Raw genomic sequence first — 25,196 nt, forward strand, 5'->3', positions numbered from 1 at the left:
TCAAAATAAGGTATCCCTGCCTCATCAAATAAAGGTCTTATTTTATGTGTCAGAAGTACCATGCGAATTGCAAGTAACACAGAAATTAATTGTAAGTCTGTTGCACTTTTTTTCCATTTTGGGAGAGCAACAAGGTCAGAGAATCCTGGACAGCTACTGCTGCTAGGGGTAGCCAAAAAGGTGTTTTTGCATTGTCTGAAGACCAGGGCAATGAACATTCTCCAGGCAGCCCTTTTCCCACTTAGCCTGCACAGGCAGTAGCTCACTTCAGCCAGTCCTCAYTCCTCTGACCCAGGAAGTGTAAGTAACAATTCCTCCATGAGTCAGAGAGCACAAAAACTGAAAAAACAAGGAAGATACCTACAAATTATAGAAATTCTAGAAGTTTTTTCTTGTAAAATGCTTAACCATCACAAGCAATAGAATTCAACAGCTACAATATTTACTATCTCATTTTGTCACTCTATAATGCCTAAGAAATTAAATATCTAAACCAGTTTCTGTCCATATAGTCTGATGATCAAGGGAGATAAAGGGAATTTAAGAAAGGCTCATTAACAACTCTTTGACAAAAGGGGAAAACCACCAAGATATGCAAATAAGAATGAAAACCTGAAAGTTTATGTTGATATGCCTGGTATAATTACAAATTAAGAATACACGTTCAGCATTTTCTACCTCCTCCTAAACACCATGGCTTTGTCACAAGCAATGAGGTATTACAAGCTCAGCATTGCAGCACACCAGAGAGACTAAGTAGGACAGCACTACATAGTCCATGCGCTTTGCCAGACCAAAATAAGCACCTCTATATTGGACAGCTTCTTCAAATATTCTTCAAGTGGAGGACCCATTTACGAGTTTCTCTGCACAAAACTGATTTCGGTATGATCACATGATGTAAAGCAGCACTAAATAGAAGTATTATTTATCATCTATTTAAAAGGCCAAAAACTGCAACAGCATTAGCAGATCTATTGAAACATAAATGTGTCATATAAAGAGTTAATGCACTCCTACTCAACTACCTCAATTTATTATTTGAAGCAAGTCTTCTGATTATTGCAATATTTATTTCTGTCTCAGAAGAGAGAAATAAAAACATCATGTGCCAAATTTTTATGTGGTGTGATTCCTCCCTATACCAGAGATAATCTTTAATTCAGTTTGACATACTGTTTTCATTACAACAAGCTTACTTCCAGCATAATCATAACACGTAAGGATTATGTTAACCCATATTCTCAGCTGATGGCCTAGCATTTCTTTAAGTGATGTCATGAACTTATCCAAATAAATTAGCCTGTCCAGTACAGATGTTGACATTTCATATCACGGAAGAGAACCACACTGTAAATAAAGAGCTACAGAAATATGTGTCAGCAGTGATTTGGCAAAGGTTGAAGACTGATGCAAATGTTTCTGGTATGAAAAACAGAAGAAAGTTGCAGGTGTGAAGAATGCTTCTGTGAAGAGGAAATAGGGCAGGCTGACACCACCTTAACACTTAGACAAATACTGTATTTGATGAGAATGCAGAAAATCAGTTAAAATCTTTGAAGCTACTACATTTTAGAAAGTGAAGCAGGAAGATAAAACATTAGAAAAACAATTTCTTAAAGAGTTTGGTCTAGGGTGCTTTTAAACMTATGTTTATGTGTATACATGTACATGTTTCTGCATGTACATGTATACACATGTGCTTGTGTGTGTATAGAAAACATCACTGACTAATCATTTAAAACAGCCTGCAGCAAACATAAAGTACCTTCCATTCTCTCCAACACATACTTCAAAGAACAGAAAATGGAGACTCAAAAACAGCATATCCAGCAAAAATACAGAACTTCCATATTCAACAAATTCAGTCTAACACAGTACAGAGATATTCACATCAGACTTTACTTAAAAYGTCCCAGAAAAATAAATAATAGATCTGAAGCATTATAAGTGAGAGTTGGCTGCTTTAGACACTCAGCCCAGACTTTCACCTGGGGATTTTGGGTGAAGGCTGTCCGACCCTTTCCATCGTTTCCTCTCATGGCTTTTTGCAGAGGAAAAGGATCTACCAAGGGAGTCAAGGAGCAGCTGGTGAGGTCACCCAGAGAGCTGTGGGCAGACACCTACAGTACCATTGTACACTCCCCAGGGGAAGTCTACAGYGTAGGATGGAGATGAAAGCTAAGGAGCAGCAGAGGAACACTGTCCAACCTAAAATGACTCACCTAAGTTAAAATGTGAGGAAATGCACTGGAGAGTGTTTCCAGCTAGCAGCCCAAATCCAAACTGGTCAACAAAAGTATTCCTAAATTCTTCTAAGATGTCTATTACTACTGAWTTGTACAAGAAACCTTCTTGGATTCACTTCAAAGCAGAGAATTGCAACTGGGCCTATTTATATTTTATTTTCTTGGAAGTTGACAGAGCAGTTTTTCTGGAGAAAAGGTTTCTAATTATGGAAGTGAGAGGCATTATGCCGTAGAGTAGCAAGGGAATAAGATTATACTGTCCATATCTTCCTCCACAATTGCAAGCCTGTTCTATCAACAGCATGAGAGAAACTTWACAGAATGAGTAGAGCTCTGAAACAAACTACATTACCAAAACTGCTGGACCTCACAGAGCCCTTGCCTGAAGGAGAGTGTTAAAAAAACCAAACCCTCTGTGGTCTTGGCAATAATCAAGATCATTGTAATAACTGTGAAATGTCTGCATGAGATTTTTTGGTCCTATTCTCATATCCTGTTGCTAAATTAGCCACCAAAAAAGGGAAAATTGAGTTAAATAGCTGATATAACTAGCTAGAGCTTAGCATCAATAAATGGCCTCCAAAAGAGGTAGAAAAATAGTTTCTGTTAGTCATCCTGCTATTTTTTTTATTAAAATGTTATTTGTATCTTTTCTAGAATAGGAGGAAAGTTTATTGCCTCCAGTTGCACTGGAACTGGGAAGCTCAATATAAACTCCCAAGCAAAACACACCACCACATTCAGCAGAGATAGTTACAAGTTGTGGTGTTACGTTGTAGTTTAAGATAGTTATTCATCATTTAGTTGTGGTAATGCTGTGTCACACAACTTYGTGGACTCACTACTGCAGACGTTTAGACAGGAGGTACAAAACACGCTACAGAATATTCTGATAAAGCCTGTACCTCCCAAGGTCACAACACAGTTCSTGCCATTCCAGAAGCAGGCATAAGAGTCTCCCAGCAGCCAAATCACACACACCCCATGCAAGAGTCAGGGCAGGTGTCTCCACACACCGCTACCTCCAGCGGTGYGAGGGCACACGCTGCACTTCCATGGGGCTCGGGCCACTGAGCACACGAGTTCTGCTTGTTCTACGCGGGAAAAAACTCAGTGGTAATTTTTGGTTTTATTTTTCACACTAGTATTTGCATAACTGTTAAGATTACAGAATAGCACTGGCAGTTATAGAACAGATTCTCATATAAGTACTTCTAAGTGGTTTGTGAACATCATCCATGGATTAGGATATTACCGCTGCTGCATTGTTACTGCTGAAAAAATCCTTCCCCTCACAATACAGGTTTCCATTGTTATAATTTAGGCCCTAAATATTTCCTTTTTCCACTGACTTTTGCATATATAAAACTGTATCTTTCACAATGAAAAAATAACCGGGAGAACCTGAAGGGGCCCTCAAAATTCTTTAAGATCAGACTGGACTACAAACAAGATTTGTTTCATCAAGTGATCTAATTTTTGGTCAATGAGATTGACAAATTCACTAAATTTCATCAGCTTATATGAATCTAAATGTATTTGGCCAAAATAGTCAATACCAATGCAAATGTCTAGAAAATTTAGGTAGCATTGCTATAGAGTCTGTATTTTGGAAAATGTGTATAAAATTTCCAATAAATGTTCTGAGTATCCTGCTGCTGAAAGGCTTTTCTTCAAAAGAAAAACAACCAAACAAAAACTTTCAAAGACCAACACAAAAGTATTATTAGCTGTTTTTTCCAGGTTTTCCTAAGTCATTACCTGTTTTTAACCTTGATTTGCTCAGAACTGAAAACCCCACCGCAGCTGTGATGTATTCCTTAATCAAAATCAAAAATATAACTGAGTGATCGTGACAAAGGTAGAAAGAGCAGATCAAAACAGCATAATGTTACCTAAGCAAATCAAGTAAGTTTTCCACCTTAATCAAAGGGAAACACAGTTCTTAGCAGTGAGCAAATCAACTGTACGTAAAAAAAAAAAACAGGTTTCTTAAAACACCGAACCATTTGCTAACCATTAAGCATGTTCACAAATCTTTCCCTGGTAGAGCTAACTCTATTCAAAGACTAGAAATTACGGACTTAAAAATTAGCCTTTTTTTAAAGGAATGCAYTCAGTTTTCTTCTAGCCCTCTCTGAATTGTGATCTCTTCCTATGCACCTGTAGCACACGGAGCAGCTGCGGGGCTGCCATTTCACAGAGTGCAGTAACCCTGCTTCCTGCTGCGGCTCTACTCTGGCTGCACAGAGGAACAGCTCCCTGTTACTCCCCAGATTTCYCACTGGCTATCTGTTCTACCAGCCTTACWGCTGCCTGTAGCTCAGAGCAGCTGCTAACTGCACCTACATGCACCTCCTGCCCCTCAGACCATTTCTGCTCCTYCTGCTATGGCAAAGTCTACCCAAGCCCCCTTTTTTCCAATCAAGGACAGATGAAGGAAGGTCCTCCTTTCTAGATGTGGAAGATGGAAGTGAGGAATAACACAGGTCCAACCAAGGCTTGTTTATCTACCCTCCTACACCTGCAAATAGGCCTAAGGAAGCAAGGATTAAATGGGGAGAGGAGAATGGAGCAAAAATGAYGACACTTATTTTTTCTATGACAGAAAGACTAAGAACTCCATTTTCTAAAGTAGCTTAGATCAGCTGTTCTCCTTTTAGTCAGTGAACAGTGTGACATAATAGTTAAATCAGAGAGGCAACTTCACTGTTCTGGCTCCATCTCTATGAATGGCCAAAATTCACAGCAAACCTGGAGAATCTTGAATTATGGCAATACTGCCAACTTCTTCAAAGAAGCAACACCTGATAGTTCTCCTAGAGGCTAATATTAATGTCTATGCACATTTTAGTGAGTTAAGCATTCTACTCAACTCACTTCTGTATTCACAGATGGAAAATAACTTGATATAAGTATATTTTTTTTTTAGTATGGTAGTACAACTTCCTTCAAAAATCAGTTTCTGAAAGGACTGCAAAAAAATAGCTGAAGGATCTCCCAGACATGTGCACACAACCACATCCAGTAGTCTTTTTATAGGTAAATCCAAAGACTGGAAAGATCAAGTTCTTCACGAGCACTTAAACCTGTTCTGCCAGTAAGAGTTTTCTTCACAGTGCTTTTYCTTCAGAGGATACCGCAGTGCTGAAAGCACTTCAGCTCGGCCCTCACTATTATTGCTATGCAAGGATGAATGTAAGGCATGTTATTCCCCATTTCGTGATGAATGGATCTTGAGAACAGGAAGCTTTAGGTTTCTGTAACAGCCAGGCTCTGATGGCAAGTGTTATTCAACACTTRATAATATCTCCAAATTCAAAACTGAGTTTTGCATATCATAACTATGAAGCATTTACATGTTGGTATGATCATGTATGATCATAACAATTTTTATGATTTTAAGTCAAATGACTTCCTGAGGAAGCAGCCAGTACATTACAGGATATGAGTTTATATTCAGTTGTAAAGCATTGGTGTATTGTAGAGTAAGAGAAAGACTTTATTTTGGACTTAGGAGACACAAAATTAGCAATTGAAAGCTTAAAATGCTTTACCATTGCCACACACTGTTATTTTTTAGCAAGTTCTGTTACAYTAGCTCTCTGGACTTTAATAGGAGCACTTGCCAGAAAGAGCTGACAAATATGTGAAAAAGCAGGAGTAACTTTCCAAGTAATTCCTGATAACTGAACAGCACCTACAAACCAGCAAAGATGGCCCAAATGGCCCAAAGCCACTTCCAAAATTCATACGGTTCACTGTTCWATCTACTGGGTACAGAGAAGGGAGTACATAAGACAAAACAAGTAAAATCAGAAGTCAAACTTTTTAAAGTGCTGCCCACAGCAGTAAGATCCACAGCTCTGTGAAAGCTAAGTGTATAACATGAAACTGCCTGTTTTCCTCTGTAATGCATTTTAACATGCGGCACACATGGAAATCATGGGGCAGCTTTATATTTCTTGTGAACACTTATCTGTATCACTCATATACATAGCAAGAGCTTCCACGGCGTCTTATTCCATAATGGAAACAGAAGGTTTTAGGAAAAGTTATAAACATAGGTAATATGGTGCCTTTTCCTTCTAGGAATCTTATTGTTGTTGTTGTTATTATTATTATTATTATTATTATTATTACGCAAAGTAGTTATTCAAATGTCCATAAAATGAAACACTTGCAGTTTAAAATACAGGCTGAGGGCAGGGCATTACACTCCTTGGCCCCATCCCTCTGGGGATCAGTAACTCCAAAAAAATCACTGGATAATATTCTGTGTAATAAATCATAGACACAGGATGGGTTGGAAGAGACCTTGAAGATCATCTTGTTCCAACCCCCTGCCATGGGCAGGGACAATTTTCACAAGACCAAGTTGCTCAGAGCCCCCCCCCCCCATCCAATCTGGCCTTGCACACCTCCAGGGACAGGAAATCCACCACAACTTCCCTGGGCCACCTGTTTCCAGCCTCATCACCCTAACAACAAAAAACTTTTTCTTATATCTAATCTAAACATACTGTCTTCCAATTTGAACTTGTTCCCTCTTGTTCTGTCACTACATGCTCTTGTAAAAATAATTTAATCCAGGTTCTTTGAAATTCAGGATATAATCTTCAAGAAAATAGTGCGGGTAAAGACAAGATTTATTTAATCTGTGAGGATATCCAAATGACAGCGCCACTATTAGACTAACACTTAAATATGGACCCAGAAAACACCAAGAGGAAAAATGGAAGAGAAAGTATGCCAAGAGGAAGGACAACAATAATTACATATGATGCAGTATTATTGAGTCTTGTCATTTTCTTCACATATTGCTATAAATCACAKGAGAGTTGAGGATGTCGCCCTCCCTTCACCCAGGCACACATCTCCCAGACGGATGCAGACTGAAAGAGASAGGTTAGCGCTCAACAGAGGTGAGAGAGAAACACAGCTGACAACATTAAAATATACCTGCATGTGAGAAGTTTTGTTTCAGAAYACATACAACACCAAATGAATTATTTACACACAAAACTGCTGTGGTCTGAGAACATTGAAAAAAATAAAAAATGGAGAAAAAACTGATTCAAGATTTTTTTTCTTTCCCTCCCCTTCTCTTCAAATAATGATACGGACTCTAAGGAACCTCTCTGGTAACATTCAATTTAAAAAGCTGTGGATTTTTTGCTTATATTGTTCAGGTGTAAAAAAATACTCCTGAGTGGAAAAAAAGAAGTCGTAGTAATTCAGAAGTATTACACAACTGAATACGTAATTTTAGAACTTGTGCAACCACAGCTACCAATGTATTTACATGTTCCACCTCTATTACCTGTAACACTAATGAACACTGACTTTTGTGGGAAGTGCAGCATTCTGAGAAAAATCAAGCCAAGTCCTAAAAACACACCATCACCCACCATCTATACACAAGTATATGTGTGAGGAAAATCTTGCCTCTTGATCACATCAGACAACAACATTAATGTACAGTTCATATTTTGGGTTTGTTCTCTAAAGTAACAAGAGCTAGGGAAGAAAAATGGAGCCTTATTTCACCTGGGACGAGTTTAAAAGGCTCTGAGCAGTCGCACAATTCTGACATGGTAGCTGAGTTCAGGTTTAATCAGCCACAACTTCTGTGTCAGGCTGCAGGGCTCAGCCCTTCAGCACTGACATAGAACATCTGCCAAACACTTTCTATAAACACACCATCTCAATATTCTTATAATTTGCAAGACTACCACCATTCCCAATCCACTTGGAACATTTTTGCTTGGCTGTTAAGAGTTCAGAATAGGCTGAAGGCAGGGCCTAGTGTTATTTGTTTGCTGGTAGCATAAACAGTTTTGGTTTTACAGCTCTCACAACACTGAAGTTCCAGGAGTTCATGTATACAAACACAGCATTGAGATTTGTGGGTTTAATTTTTTGTCATGCATCTGTTGGGACAGTGGAAGGCTTGAGGATTTTGACATTAAAAGAGTGACCTAATTAAAGTTGAATCACTCTTCCCAGCTATAAGSCAGCCAAGTTTTGAAGCACCACACCCCATCATATCATGAGGGTGGAAGCAGACTAGAACCTTGGAACATCTGCTTACAAGTTTGTACCTGAAAAATAATTCATTTGACAWAGGATAGCAAGCACGCAGCTATCCTTGAGAAAATTCAAATGGGGAAGAATTASCCAAATTCTGTTTACATAAATATGTATATTTATTTATATATTAATATTAAAACTGCTTACATGTGAACTTTCAGATCCTATTTCCATGCCTTGTTCCTTTAGTTTCAGTCTTTTTTTATCTCTTACACATTTCTGTATTGCTTTTATGTTTTTCCTGCTTTGTATAACTGTAAGMACTTTGCTTGAAAACATTATTATTGTACATTGTATTCATTATTTATTTCACTATTTGACTCCTGCTACTAATATAGGAAGAGACAGTGCATAATGAACATTTATGTAAAATACACAATAATAATTTAGGGGCTGCATTACTTCTTCTTTAATATATATTTTAATGGTAAGAAATGGCACTAAAACTTTTCTCCAGCATCACCATATGGCACTTCTTAAAACAGAAAAAAATATTTTAATTTCAACAGAAATAACACATATATAATTCATGTGTATATATACACATATATCTATAAGGTGATATACTGATTCCATGATGAATAATCTGATGCATTTTTAAAAGTTAAGATTAAGACTCCTTGTTCTTCCTTGAGTTTATTACCAATACATTTCACTCTATCACACACTTCTGGATTTCAGTCTTCCTCTATAACATGCTACAGCTCATCCCATTACTTGTTTGATTTTTCTGAGTAGCCCACAAACCAACATGCATGTGTATCCCTGGATAATTAAGTATTTATATATTTTACATTTTGTTTCTGTTTACTTTTTGCAATTATAAGATAATTACCAAATCCCCTAACTTTCCATCTTCATTTCCACTGTATTTCTGTTTTAGGATTGCAGGTATCAACACAATTCCTCAAGACCAGAGCTCATATAACAAATGTAAATTGTCTTTAAAAAACATTTCATTATCCTGAATTTGGGAAGTTCACAGAAACATTACAGCAGACAACACAATTACAAAATAGCCCTACTTTGAAAATTCTGTAAATGTACTCCATAAAAAATACAGAGGCAGAACTAAAGTATGTGAGTTTATTCCAGTTTCTCCATCTATAAAATCAGGTAATTATRTTTAACTACTCCACTGAATACTCTTAAGCCTTATTATATATAAAATTTGTGAAGCTTTTAGAACTGTCAAGACATGATAGAACTGGAATCAGACTAGAGGGGCTCCATTATTGTCCCAGTAAGAAATAAACACAGAAGTTCAGAGATTAAGAAAGCTCAAAGAGAATACATTTAGCTTCTTGTTAAGCTCAATACCTTAAACTCAAAGAACCTTTTTACTTAAGGGTTSTTTCCACCCTTTAATCTTGCAATCTTTGAACCTTCATCTACTTTCTCCTTTACTTGTAGTCACTAGAACTAGAGAAAGCAATGCAGCCTTAGACATCCCAGAGCCAGAGTACCATCCTCCTTCCCATTCCCACACTTTGCAGCTTACGTACCCAGAGCTTGTGTCAGCCCTTCAGCCGTACATGCTTTACACAGGATGGAGCCTATTGCTCTAAAAGAAGCTCTCTGTCTTTGTCCCTTCATGTACATTTGCTGTGTTAAAGCAATGACCTTGTCTTGCCCAGTTTGACAAGCACACTCATCAATTTGTTCTATTCATTATTATTTTCTCCATCTTTGAATATTCTATTCTATAAACTTCTTCAGTCGTTACTTTTACGTGAGCAGATAAAAAAGAAAATGCTCAAGTGTGGAGGACTGGCAGCCCCCTGGTACACACGGATGAATATTCAAGGACCCACCAGAACCTTCCTTTAGGTCTCATGCACTTACTGTGTGTCCTTCTCACTGTTCATTATTCTTGACTCTTCATAAAAATGCCAAAGAACGCTAARAGAGTGAATTTACAGAAGTCTAAATGCGTGTCCTCATACTACTTCCTTGTCAACAGCCCAGTGTATATATGCAGATCAAAAATATGGCAAGAGAAGTAGCATTACAGGGCCTATTTTTAATAAATTCATGCTGAAAAGCATTAGCAATACCCTGTGATTCTCCTTTATCCTTTATTTTCCAAGCCCTGCATTACTTACTCCATCATTTTACTTGGATAATATTTGGGCTTAGAACTATCTCAGTTATCTAGTCTCCTGGGCTGGTGCTCAGCCAAATTTCTTCTATGCTCCTGGTATGACAACGCTTTTGTAAATCAACAATGAGAGTACAACATTAACTTCTTTGTCAGCTCTGTTTGGATTAAACTATCTTCAGACTTTTTCTGAAAGAGCCACACTGAAAACAGGACTTCCATCTGAGTATCTGTTGTCCCAGACTATATGGCTCTGGAATTTTTTTTCATATTATTCTGTATTTTAAACAAAATACCCTTCCTATCCAACCATCAATCTGCTCTCAAGCAGGAAACTCAAACACAATCAACAATACGTGATTTTCCTTCTCACCTAAGCATTCTATATAAGCAAAGGTACCACAAAAGAAAGCCCAACCACTGCATGAGAGTAACTGCACCAATGGCATTCTTCCCACKGCAGGCTTGATTTATTCCTTTTATGATTATATATGATACATATAATATGATATATATTATGATTTATATGATCGCAACACAGGACAATAAAAATGTTTACTGGACAAACAGAGGAAAGAGGTGCTTTCATTTGTTTGTAGAGCTATGAAAAGATAGAAATGCTTTTGCTCAAGGAATATATGTCAAGATTCAGAGAGAAGACTTTGTTTAAAATATGCATAAGGCAGTGTAAAAGAAGAATAGGCTGTTACTTTTCCRTGTGAATTACTGGAGGTACCATAAAAAAAACAGGCAGAAAATTCATCTCCTATTCTCTGTGATGTTTCAGCTTATCTAAGAAATAAAAGTTCAAATGGAGCAGCTTTGATGTCCAAAGTGGCCAGTGTTTTGTGCTGGCTTTCATCAACATATTAAAAATAAAAGAAAAAAATTTCTCAGAACAAATCTTGATCAATTGCTCTGTCAAGCGGAAAATGAAACATCAAAATGCTCTGCTTTTGAGGGTCCTCTTCTACATTTATGTAGCAGATAATCAGAAGTTTTGTTTTATTAGTGAGTGGGTTTTGTTGCTGGGGACAGGGATGGAGGGTCAGGGAAGAGAAGGGGGAAGGAGGGAGATTTCATGCCTATAAAAGCGCAATTGAAGATCAGACTAAAGCTCATTTAAAGACTTCCAGTAAGAAACTGTGACCAAGGCTTAAAACACACTAAAGAAGCAGCTTCATCTTGAACTTTAGGAGCAGCTGTGCTCTCATTCCCCTTCCCCCAACACAGGAAACAGACCTAGAAACAAAAATAAGACAGGAATGCTCCTGTGCAAGCTAATGTTGTTGGCTTCTTAAACATCCACTACTCTTGTGCCAAAAAAAATGAAACACAGGAGGATTTAACACTTCAAAGGATAGTGAGACACTGCTTTAAACATAGAATCTTCTACCAGAGACAGATATTCTTTCATTTTGTAAACAAACTGGAAGAATGTTATCATGAGTGCATGTCGAGACAGATTTAATTTATATTCCTGTACTACTTATGCACAAATACACCACTGTACATTACACTTTTACCCATTTTAGACTACAGTTAATGCTGTAGCAGCGTTATCTCTCACCAGAAAAAAAAAAAGCAGCAGTTGAATCTTCTAATACATTCCACAGCATTCTATTACAACATGCCGTTTGAAAGCTTAACAGGACAGAGAAATGTTTGACAAAGAAGTTCTSTCCTTATTAAGCAATGATACATAATTATATGTTCACAGAGAATGGGAGTAACATCTTGCCTGAGGAATGTATGGCTACATATGCTACTTACAGTATTTCCAACTACAAATTATAGTTATGCTTTCACTTGTGTTATTAAGGACTTGGCCTTTGTTCTGTGTATTTAATTCTCTACACAAAGGTAAAAAGACAGAAAGGAAAGTCAGTGGTAGGCTACAATCTGTCTAACCTAAAAAAAAAAACCAAAGCAAACCGACAACTATATCTAATTTTGACAAGTACAAATCATCKCCATGGCTTGCTTTGCTTCACTCACTACAAACAACTCATGTTTTCRACACTTAATTTAATATTTTGCAGGCTAATGGAAACTTTACATAATRCATTCTCCCTCATAAAGCTAAAATGTCAACGCAAATGGGATTGAGATCTTGATATGGAGAGAAAGCAAATGTTATCTTTTCAAAATCTGCAGGCTAACAAACATGATGTGGAGGATGGGATGAGCAGTGATACGAAGCAAAAAAGGAGGCGAAAACAATATTACTTTTTTTAGAAGTGTCTGTATCTCTTTCTGAGTGTAATAACCCCAGCCATACCTCTCTCAACAGTGTTTCAATGTTTGTTTAAAATAGTTTTCTTGATCCTTCYTCATTCTGCTAGTGTCCTCCCTGTGGTAGGACATGAAAAACAGATTGAAAAACAACAGTTGAGGTGGTTATTACATATTACAGTTACATTTCACTGTCACTGAAAATTTGGTATGTATTGTCAGATCAGTCCTCACTCACAACAAATTCCAAATCCAGTGGTTTCCTTTTATTAAAAAAAAATTGAAAAAAAAAAAGATTAAAAAAAAGAAATACGTTTGATCTTTCCTTTGTGCTTTGAGAGTTCAGGGCCAGGCGGCACTTGTGCCTTCAGCACCTGTTAATAATTTCTCAGTAGAATGGATAGAGCAAAGGCAAGTGAAGGGAGGCTTTCAGGTTTTAACCATTCCATCCATGTACCTCRTCTCTTCCAACCACACAGTGAGGTCCCTCTGTTAAAGCACCACTTCTTTACAGCTATAACTAGCAAGAGGGAAATGACTTATTGTGGGTGTAGCATTTCAAAAACAGTGCAAAGTAACGTAAGTGCTTTCCAGTTTCATGGGATTTCATTCTAAATACAGGTAATTAAAGCTGAGCATAATGAGAAAACAAAMGCAAGCACTGATCACACCCTGAATATGTCAGTCCAGGAAAAATCATCATCAGACATGGKGAGCATGAACCTGGTAACCCTGAATAACCAATTTTTCTCTTGAGTTGTCTTCCAGTTACCAATATAATCTCTTTTCTCCAGAATAAAAAAAAAATGGCAAATATTCTGATAGAAATCTGCATGCTTTCAGAATGCTCTGTTTATTATGCCCAAAACAGAATATACACAGCTGCTTAGTTGTCCACTCTACTGTCACTTCACAAGTTCTTTCTCCCTGTTTTCCATAAAGTCATATTTGTATCTATTATATTTTATGTARCCACTGCTAAGAATAAGCACCTCATTATTACAGGAGAGTTTTATAATCTAATATAATGTGGTTCAAACCAYTTAATACTTTCTGGCTTACAGAGAGGGATAGATAAATGGTCCAAGGCTTAAACAGGTTACAAAATAATTATAAAAAAAATTTAAATAAACATGGCAGCACTTTTAGTAGAACAGCTCCACCTACACAGGTGGTACTGGGCTGTGACACTGGTTTTTACACTCATTACTGGACATCATTACTGGAGAATAATCTTCTTATGCCTGGAAAACAGTATGGAGAACAGATTGCAACAAACACTGACTTGACTCTCCAGAGGGGACATTCAAAAATGCCTGAACCCACACTCAGAGCAGGCTTTCTATCAAGTCCACATGTAAATGAATGCCTGGGTACTTTCTTCCTTCTGTTTTGCATGGTTACAYGATGAACGTTCAGCCTGATTTGAGACACTAAGCTCTACGGGYCTACTAATAAAAATAACAGGAGCTTCACAGCTAAAGGATAAAATGGAATGGAACAGAATGGAACAGAATAGAACAAATAGCTTTCAGTCAGAAGGGACCTATAACTTTCCCCAGTCCCACTAGTTGGGCAGTTGAGGGCTGACCAAGAGGTAAAGCATATTTTAAGGGCACTGTCCAAATGCCTCTTAAGGACTGTCAGACCGACACTCTAGGAGCCTGTTCCAGTGTTTGACCACYCTCTTGGGAAAGTAATGCTTCCTAATGCCCAGTCTAAACTTAGTCYGGTGCAGCTGAGACATTCCCACACAGCCTGTCACCGAATTCAAGGGAGAAGAGATCAGCACCTTCCACTCCATTTTTCCTCCTCAGAAAGCTGTAAAGAGCAATGAGATTGCTTCCCAATCTCCTTCTCTCCAAGGAGATAAGCCCAAAGTCCTCAGTTGCKCCACTCAGGATATGCCTTCCAGCCCTTTTCACCACATTTGTTGCCCTCCTCTGGACACATTCAAGGACTTTCACGTCCTTGTTAAATTTTGAGCCGAAAACAGCACACAATGYTCAAGGAAAGGCTGAACCAACACTAAAACACAGCAGGCAAATCGCCTCTCTTGAGCTGCTGATGATGCTGTTTGATGCTCTGCAGCTTGCCCTCCTAGGACCAGCCTGGATGAGAACCATACCACAAYTGATTTCAAGAAATGTACATATTGACAGAGGTAAGCATTTTGTTATATATAAACTATATTTTGAAATGTCAGCTGGGCAATAATCAAAAATAACCAATTTTAAAATGTAAAGAAAATCCACATTCCTATTGTGGGAGAGGGTGAAAATGTGGTCTAAAAATAAAGTAGCCTTCATGTATTGCACATCACACCAATATCTCAAAATAAATTTATACAAACTTGTCTACACAGCATAGTCACACAAAGTCCTTCTGCAAATGTTACAGAAATTAACTACCAGCATCTTAATTAACAGCATAAATTCTCCAGTTGCTTGATAAACACTAAATTTATACGATGATTTTGCAATTAGAATTTTGCTACACTATAATGGTATATACCATTTGACAAATACTGTACAGTGTGACATTTTAAAACATCATACTGTAAACAGAAGATTTTAAACTTACAGCTTACAAAGCTGCTTCATACCTCTGGCATGTGGTATATGCTCGTTTTCATCCAKCTAAAAATATCACATTTGTAAAAATCTAATCTCTGGAAACATGACTGGATGGCCTTAAAATAGTCAGTTTGCTGATGGATTTATAACTTTATCTGCATTTCACAATTACACTCAAAAATGTTTTTTAAAATGAGTAAGTTCATGCCCCCTCTGCAAATAGGCATTTGCAACAGGCTTTGAATTAAGTTCATRCCAAACTGCAGCTCACATAACGAATAAATATGTTGTTCTATAAGCAGCAGAACCAAAGGAATCCGGGTTTTGACACTTCCACACRCCAGGTCTGCTGAAGAGCCTCACAAACTCCTGCCATTACCCAGAGGATTACGCTATGTGCTGCCTGGCCAGTCAGTGCTACGCCATGAAACAAACCACAAACTACCCAAGAGCTTTTCCCATTTTGCAAGTGAGTGGCACGACTTTGGTCTCCTTTATCCCCTCAGCCGCTAATCCTTACAACACCTGTAGGAATTCCTTATCTTTGAGAGCACATTAACACTGTGGAATGTGGCTGATGTTTAACAGGACCAAGTGTTCTATTCTGGGAGGACTGAAAAGACAGAAAATGCCAAATTACACATTAGGAAAAGGTTCTTCACCTGGAGGGTATCTGGGCACTGGAACAAGGCTCCCCAAGGAAATGGTCACAGCACCAAGCCTGCTGGAAGAAGCATCTTGGATGAGGCTCTTAATTTCTATGGTTTCCTTTAAGGCAGTCGTATGAGGAGCAGGGAGTTAGACTTGACCATTCTGGGCCCCTTCACTGAGATATTCTGTGTTTTTCTGAATGCAAACTATGGATTTTGTTTCTTAGGAAAACCTCAGTAATGCTCAGACAGATGACATACAGCTACTCAAGATCCCTGAGCTCCCACGCCGCTTGTGCTACCCTAAAGAAGTTTGTGGGCTGACCCACCTTTTAGTTTTCACCATGCAAACTCTGGTTTCTGCTGACAAGCGCTGAAATCAGGCAGAAGTCACTCTAGCTGTACCTGTTAATGTGCCCACGATACATATATTTCAGTTTCTTTTTCCTCTCAACCTTTTCATACTCTAACACTCGGGCAGTGCAAGTTAAGATGCAGTGAAATGGCTATACCTGTCAGCAGAGCAAAACACCTCAGTAACATAACACTGCACAGCACCAGGGCCAGGCAAGCCACTCGGCAAGGGAAAAGCATGGTGCTTTATATGCACTTCCTAGTTACAGACAAGTACTGCTATTCCAGTCTAAGCAGCTCTATTCTTAACAGACAATTGGCTTTTTAATTTTAAAGGCAGCAATACTGAGATTTTAATCAATTCTTAAGCAGGACGAATTCATAAAAATAAAGAGTTATTTGAACTGAATTGCGCTGGTGACTAATATGCCTGTTCTTCGATCTATCATACTTTTGAAGTTACAAAAACATACAGTAAATGAAGCTCCGGATGATGATATTTAGCCGTCTTGAAATTTCCTTTATGTTCTGCCAACTTCAGTTCTGATTTGTACTAGAATGGTAACTGGTAAACAATAATCTGGCATGCACTCATTAGCAGAAAAATAAACAATACATTTTTAAAAGTACAATATACCAGATAAATTTCCATTTCACAGTAGAAGACTTCAACTTCTAGTCCAACATACTTGCTTTATTTTGTTGCTGTTTGCACAAATGGCACAGAAATACTCTATTACACATTAGGCTTTTAGCTTTAAGGTCTTTCACTTAGCTATTGCTATTTCTTCTTTCTCCTTTTCACTCCATTTTAAGAGATGCCATCAGTGTGAAATCCGCTCAATTTCAAATAAGCGGGATAGAATAGTTTCACAGATTAAATCAGTTGTAATTCTTATGCTTGCTTTTATGGATTTGAAAATGATTTAATATTATTCTTACTATTTAAAAAAGACCCTCACTATGGGGTAAAACATCCAACAGACTAGAAGGGAAAAACAGTCCTTGGAGGACTACAACACTGAATGTGACAACAGTGTCTCAAATATGCAAGAGATAAAAAGGGAAGAAAAAAATCGAAATTACATAGGTTTCTTTTTTATCACTATCAGCTATCACTTATGAGCAATCAGCTATRACTTATCGAAACATTTTTAGTGAAAATGTATTTTTAAATACATACAGGTATTTTAAAATGTGKAAAGTATGTATTGTTTTAAAGCTTACAATCCTTAGCTTCTAATTAATAGAATCTTTGTCATTTTAGGAGCCTCATGGGTATTCAGAGGCTAAACTGCAATAAAACCAAGGTACATAAATGAAACCTATTAAGGTTGTCTTGGTCAATAAAAACTAATTGCATCAAACAGTAGCTGCAGATGATGGACAGCCCTTGCCAGCGGGCAGGAGAGGAGGACAGCACATCGTACAGCCCCTAGCACCCAGGAACAGCTGCAATCCATCCCCAGCTCAGTCTCCCCCAACCCCAGCCTTCTTGCCCTCCAACAAGAAGCAATTTGACAGTAATATTTCAACAGCCATATTGTGCTGTACCAGGCAAATTTGGCTTTGCTGCCTCATGCTGCTGCTGTAAACCTTCCTCGCTGGCTTCCCAGAAGGTCTCTGACTGATGTGTTTTGCCACAATAAACACCCATGACAAAGTTTTCTTTCTGATGTTTTCTGGGGAGAGGCATGGTGGCACCATGACACRTGTTACACTGTCCCAGAAGATGCCAGACCTGGGTCAGAGGAGAACTGTGAGCAGTAACACGCCTGAGGAGCCAGCCACGGCACCAAGCAGTGACCCTGACAGCCCGAGCGCAGAGCCTGCCAGGGCAGGATGCTGGTCCCCAGCATTGGGGACACATGGCAGACACAGCCCCACAGGATGACCTCACAGCAGTTCTGGAAAATATGGCAAACTAGGTCCTTTGACTATACAAAAGACATCCACATTGTTTCTCAAAATGGCTGGGTAAACAAAGCCTAGTGCCTGCCTTAGACAGAAAGCCTTTGAAAAATGCTGTTTCATGCAACAGGGAAAAATCACCTCAAACATTTATAAACTACTCAAACTCTGCATATACACTGTCTGGGAACTTCATGAGTTCCCCTTTTCCTACATTATGAACCAGACTGCATATTTACAACTGTTTCCTTCATCTGACTAAAGCTTCATCTGCAATCCCCACATCTGTCTTTTCATTCTTCCCTTTGAATACCACTACAATTTATTCAATTCCTTTGGTGATAGGCCTCCTTCATCTCAGAAGGGAGCACTAACTTCTCTAAGGATTTTAACAGGAGGAACTAACTGTGACTAGACAATGTTTGAAATGCACACTTTTTGCTTTTAGTTGCAGAATGTGTCTGCATTGCTGGTAGATATAAAATTCAGACTGGAGATATAGAGATAACTTGAAAGAAAATTTCAAAGCATAGTTCTACACAGGTATGTTTCATGAGCAATTAAGRGAGTTATTAAATGCTGTGTTATTTACACGGAAGCCTCGCAGACTTGCTCTTCCCTAAGAGCACTGTGGGCAGCAGTCACACTTTCCTCCACCCAGCCTTCACTGAGAGGGGCTGGGGTACCCAAATATTAAATGTGAACCACAAAGACGAACCAGAAGGCCCAACAAGTAAGTGTTCACTGCCCATTGAAAGCTTTTAGTTATCAGGTACTGTTTCTAAAATCTGCGCGGTAAAAATAAGGTAGGTTTTAAAACATTTCAACTCCACACAGGAAATTCTTAGGAATTATAAACTAAGGTCAAGTCCTAAAMATACACACACACACAAAGCATTCTGCACACAAGTGCTGCTGTTCATTCCTGTGAAACTAYTGTGTATGCAGTCAAGCGCAGACATAAATACTGAACACCTACAGCCACATCCTATATCAAAGAAATGCCTGGCCAACAGGAAAGACATATATTTCACAGAAATATTAAGTACGTAAATACATTTGCAGAAGGTCTCCCTTCTGGTTTTGTTTTTTTGTTTTTTTTTTTAAGCCAAACTATTTAAAATTCTACTGCAACATATTCACAGAATAATAGAATGGTTTGGGTTGGAAGGGACCTTAAAGGTCATCTCATTCCAATCCCCCTGCCATGGAAATAGACAGACATCCCACTAGACCAGGTTGCTCAGAGTCCCATTCAACCCAGSCTTGAACACCTCAATTTATCAAAATACAGCTAACAGCACTTTGGTTTTAATGTTTAAGAAGTCTACATATTAAGGGGGAAATGGCTTTATTAAGTTAACTTCGACACTGAAGTAATTTCAAGGAGGAAAAAGACATATTTATAACTGGCAAAAAGATCAGTTCGTGGCTATAAACACAGCTCCTTTTTAGATCAGTGTCAACCTGTACAGTATTGGCAATCATACAACAGCCAAAACAGTCTGCAAACTATTGCAGAAACAACTGCAATAAAGACATATATGTCTACACAAGAAAGCAAAATGGACAACATCAAAATTTTAGCCTAATTCTGATCTTATACCATCAGGCATAATCAGCTCCTTTATATAAATACTGTTTTCTCATTTTAATTAACGCACTTGCAATTATAATGACAAAATTACAGTTTTTTTAAAATAAGAAAACTTTTTTTTTACTGGAAAATTAAGTATATTTGTCCATCAGCCAAAAAACTGGATATTATCTAAAGACGGTGTTGCTTTAGATACATGAGGCAACTCTTTGATTTAGAAGATGTAAAAATACTAATGTCATTTGCTTCTCCCCAAACATACACCTAAGTGTACCCGAAAAACCACGAATAGAAACTGTTTTTAAGGGAATGTTTTTCATGAAAAGTTCACTTTACCTCCCACACACATCAAATTGACAATTGAGAATTAATTCAAAATGTAAGCACCTATGTCCTAAGGCAACCCATCAGTGCTCAGTTAACAAGTCTGTCATCTGCTTAATTTTATTTTGCTGAGGGATGTTGTGGATTAGGTTTTTTATTTGTTTGGGGGCTTTTTTTGTTCAGTTGGTTTGGTTTTTGGGAGGTGGTGGTGTTGTTTTGTTGGGGCTTTTCTTAAAATTTTATTTTGTTCTGCTTTATTCTCATGGGTTTTTTTTTTTAAAGATTCATTAACACAACAATATATGACAATATATTAACGCTTGCAGAACCAATTTCTTTTTCCGAAAGGCCAATTCTCAATTAAAAGCTGAGACTGGTGCTGTGTAAATTCTTACCTTCAAGAGATCAATCTCTTTAAGCTCCTGTTTTGCTACAGCTTCAACCAGACCTACCATGGATAAAAATCAGGGAGGTCAAACCTGGGGGAAAGCTGACAAGCATGCCTCTCTTGCCAATAAAACCACATCATATCAGAACTGTTTGTCTGCTCCACTCTATCTCTCTTGCTCCATCTTCCCCAAAAGGAATATAAAATGTAATATGTGAAGCAGGAGTTGCAGGATCAAAATAATTTATTTCTCAGCAGCATGATCTGGCACACATGAACACCTCACCAAACACCACTTATCACAGGAAGCAGCCTAGCTGAGAATAGACTTTGAAACTATCAGGTTCAAAAACTGTGAAACCAATGGTGAGAGAAACCTTTTGGAAACAACAACTGCGTAAAACCTACAAAAATCTGYCAGTTAGGTGAGGGTTCCTCCTGCAAGGCCCAGATTGTGGTCCTTTTCTTTTACTTCTTAAAATTTCCTCATGAAAGTTCTCTTGAAACAATAGCTTGCTGAGTGTTCTTATGTTTCCAGTTGCYAGAGCTTAAGAAACAAATTAAGTACTTTAACAGTCACTTTCCATTATAGGCAACATGCCCCTGTGACTAGGGTTTTTTACTGCATCAGCCAGAGTGGTAACTCAGATTTCTAAGAAATTTAGTGAATCAAAAAAAGGTACTAAATAATAATTCTAGAGAAAGCTATTAGGTTGTATCTATAGCATTGAACAATTAACCCAACTGTTTTGCTAGGTCAACAACGCAAATTTGTTATATTGATTTTGGCTGTCAAGGACTTGTTACTGGCAAAAAAGGATGATAATCAAACCTTTAAATGTAGGTCCAAATTTTGATTTCATAGCTTCTGTGGCTTGAAATTAATGGTCAATATTTCAACAGCCTAGAGTATGCTTCACACAGGATAAGATTCTCAACCTAAACAATAAGACAAAAAAAAGAGAGGTCTAAGCTAATATGTTATAGGTCCTAAACTCCACTGTGGACAGGAACAGTACACTATGTTTTGTACTTCACGTCAAATTTCTTCCAATAAATACCTTACACTAAGTTCTCAACCAGCTTAATGACACTTCAAATCTACAGAGAAAAAAGAAACCTCCAAGCCAGTGCAATTTGCATGTAATTCTTACATAATACAGTTCATCAATTTGATACTGCTAATTTCTAGGTATTTATACACATAATTAATAAGTAAATCTATCTAATTTTGAGAAGCATTTGGGTCTTTTTTTTTATTAGGTCAGTATATATCATATTGTTTCTTTAGTGTTTCTGTTTATTTAAAGAAGAACAAGATTCCCAGTTCCAACTAATTCCATCACAAAAGAAGTTCKCACKTTTTTTCAGTTYRGAAATATTTGCAACAAATATTAAAYAGAATCACTACTACAGTAATAGTACATCTCACTRCATCAAATATTACATTAAATAAAATTAAACACATAYGRTAAACAAACTTGTYACGAATTTACAAGAGAAACCCTCTAACCTCTAYACAAACCATGYACCACCTGCATAGCCACCCATGTATTAAATGTGAGAAGTTGCTGCCGAGGATCAGCATCAAAATCTTCCCTTTCAAGAAACACATGCAGATGGGAAAAAATCCCATCTATATAGGGACTSGTAGTAATCACTTGGTAGGATCTTCTTCTTTAAATTATTTTTTAACATTACACTTTTTTAACTTAGGGCAAAAAGATAGAGGTGAACTTTTGTTGTCAGGATGTTATGATGCACCCCTGTACTAAGACAAATTACTTATCCAGGCACTAAGCAGCCAATTCCTCTGACTTCAAATGGAGCTGTACCTAYCCAAGGATAAACAAGCCACTTATTTAGCTATCTATATTCAAAAATGCTGGTTTCTAAAGCACCCAGCTAGTACACATGCTACAGACACAAATTATTAACAACATAATCAGCATGAGCCATAGCCACTGTTCAAACAGTCTTGAGTATCTGTCAYAAAAGCACAGAAATAATGAGTGCAGGTCATGTTCATGTTTACTTCCATTTAGGTTAAGCTCAGCAGTCTGATCTCGCCTGACAACAACCCCAAAAAACCTCTGGCTAGATCCAGGTCACTACAGGATGAGAGCAGCACTTTTTTCCTAAAAACACAGTCAAGAGAGATATTACCAGTTTATCCAATATGTTGGTGGCCTAGCTGAAGAAGCCCATATCTTTTCCAAAAGCAGTTTAATGCTTCTAAATGYAGATTAACTGGCAGACACAGCTATGCAAGAGAGTTTTAAGCAACTGGCTGCCTTTGGAAAAAGCCCCAACTGTGTGGTCTGAATTACCTTTTGCACTGTATGTGCTAGAATGGTCTTAAGACTGAAGGTAACAGCTGTTATCTCAGTGGGACTGCCTTTTTCGTGTGTGTCATAATTATATGGTAATATTTCTGGAGGGCAACATATTTTGTTTGGAAAGCATTTATGAGAAGTTGAGCCATGTCAAGTCCAAGTGACAAAGCAAGTGGCATTACTGCATCACTTAAAATAAACCAATAATTTCACACATAGCATAAAGCTTTAAAAAACTYAAGAAAGCAAGCTTGAGGGAAGGAAATGGCATGTATACAAATATTGATAATAAATAATAATAAACAGAAGGTCTGTTCATTACATTATGCAGAACCTGGAAGAAATCATTATTCATCTGTTTGCCTGCTCAGTCTATTTTAGTACAGGCTGCAGGAAATAATTTCCAATACTGGAAGGAAAAAAACCCAACACATGCAGGTGSATGCCTCTCTGCATCTGATTTCATCAGAACTCTGAAATACAAGTGCTGGAAACCAGAACGATCAAATGAAAGACTACAAAACAGATTAGGACTACCACAAAATGAAAAAAATGCATATATATACACATTACATGGAAATGAGAAAGAGGGACTCATCCTCAGCTCCTTGAGCCAATGGTTATCATGCTGAAAATAGAAAATCTAGTTAGCAAAAATATTTTGATTATGCAACTTTCCCTTTGGAATAAACTACCAAGAAGGAAGGAGTCAAATTTACTTTGTCCTTTTATAGGCAATTCTTGAAGAAATTATAGTAATAGTCCTGGCTTTCAATATTTCTAGAAATGTCATATTCTAATTATAAAGTGCAGTTAATCTTTTCTTCTTATGCACACACACAAAAAGGTAAAATACAGTTTATTACATTTCAATCTAAAAGATTAACACATTGCTATTTACTTTTATTGGCAGTGTGCCCAAATACCCCAGATCTGCAAGACTGATAGTGAAAAGGAAAATATTTCAGGCCTCAAAGAGAGCAGATCTATGGTTGCCTGGAATGTGTAAACAGCCAGAGCCTGTTTTACTTCCCACCCCCACTCTCTCCATACACACCTCCTCTACTTCACCCCTCCTAACATTAGCAAGGAGTGCTGCTCTCAAGCAAAAGAGAGAACACAAATGTAGTAACATCAAGTAACAAAATTCTTGACATTTTAGGATGCAAGAACTTGGATTTACTGAAAATGAGATGTTGCCATATAAATAGCTGTAGTCTAAAAACAAAACCAGTACTGCATAAGACACCCCCCCCCAAAAAAAAAAAAAAAAAAAAAAAAAAAACAAAAAAAAAAAAAAAAAAAACCCCCAAAAAAAAAAAAAAAAAAAAAAAATCAGTTGAGCAGGCTTCCTATATGACAGACCTGATAAACACAAACTAAGGGAATACAAATGCTTCCTCTACAGATTATGCTTTGTGCAATTAAGGAGCAGCCAGATCCTTAGTCTATCATAGAAAACACAGTTCACAGTCCTACATAAGATAAGGGATATTTTCATAAATACCTATACAATGTAACCAAACTGATGCCAAAATTTAATGCTGGTAAAAACTACCTTATGTGAAAATAAGGATTATTACTTGCATAATGATATATACACCCACAAAGCAGTAAGTCATRAAAACAGATATCATCACATCCCAAAGAAGGTTACAATATAATTAGAACATTTCTTTAACTCTTTAAATTTGCAGACCAATAAAGGTACCTTGCACATTAAAACTGAACAATGACAAGACTTTTTTTTTAACCCCACAGCTCTCTATAAAAACAGTCCTGTGCACCCCAGTAGCTTGCAAGCCATAATTTGAAACTACAGAACTGATAAGTATTGCTCTTGTCACTAACCTAGTAACTTTAGTCTTCAAAACCAAATCAAAAACAAACCAAAATCAAACCACAATGTACTAAGAAAAAARATAAAAAACTACTGAGAAAATGGCTGTGTATGATGGGAAGCTTGTAAAGCCCGAATTAACACAAAGGAAAGACCTGGGGTGGGGGGAAATAAATGTAGTATAGTCTAGTCAAACGCTGAAAGGCAGTTTCATAATGTTGTTTACAAATAACAGGTCACTCACACAGCTCTCTCACTTTTCTTTCCATTAATTTTACCGGTTTTATGAACGCATCTGGTGAACAGTCAAAAGAACACATCCATAGAGTAACGAGGGTAAAATGCTGGCTCAAAGGAGACACAAGCAAACGYTCTGTCAGTAGACTATTTGCAAACAGTTGAAATCAATAACGAACTCAACCTAAGCAAATGTGACACATACAAACAGAAATTAAAAGACTGAGGCAACTGGCAAATACATAAATTATGTTTCAGGCCACAGGGCACACTTTCTCACATACGTTAGCACGTTAAATAGGCTG

At 37.5% G+C, this 25,196-nt stretch overlaps 1 protein-coding gene across 4 annotated transcripts in view; it reads right to left on the minus strand.

Moving 5' to 3' along the window:
* TBL1X (transducin beta like 1 X-linked) overlaps window positions 1–25,196 on the minus strand; it is a 188,694-nt gene that overhangs the window by 152,158 nt on the left and 11,340 nt on the right. Inside the window, exon 2 of one of the 4 annotated variants that reach the window (XM_057389800.1) lies at window positions 21,311–21,417. The exons of the other annotated variants lie outside the window; for them this stretch is intronic. The gene's annotated coding sequence lies outside the window, so the exon portion shown is untranslated. The remainder of the gene's footprint in view (window positions 1–21,310; window positions 21,418–25,196) is intronic. 4 annotated transcript variants of the gene reach the window in all.

This window comes from Malurus melanocephalus, unplaced genomic scaffold (assembly GCF_030028575.1).
Source record: "Malurus melanocephalus ecotype Western Australia unplaced genomic scaffold, MMel_1.1 scaffold_1, whole genome shotgun sequence".
NCBI lineage: Eukaryota > Metazoa > Chordata > Aves > Passeriformes > Maluridae > Malurus > Malurus melanocephalus.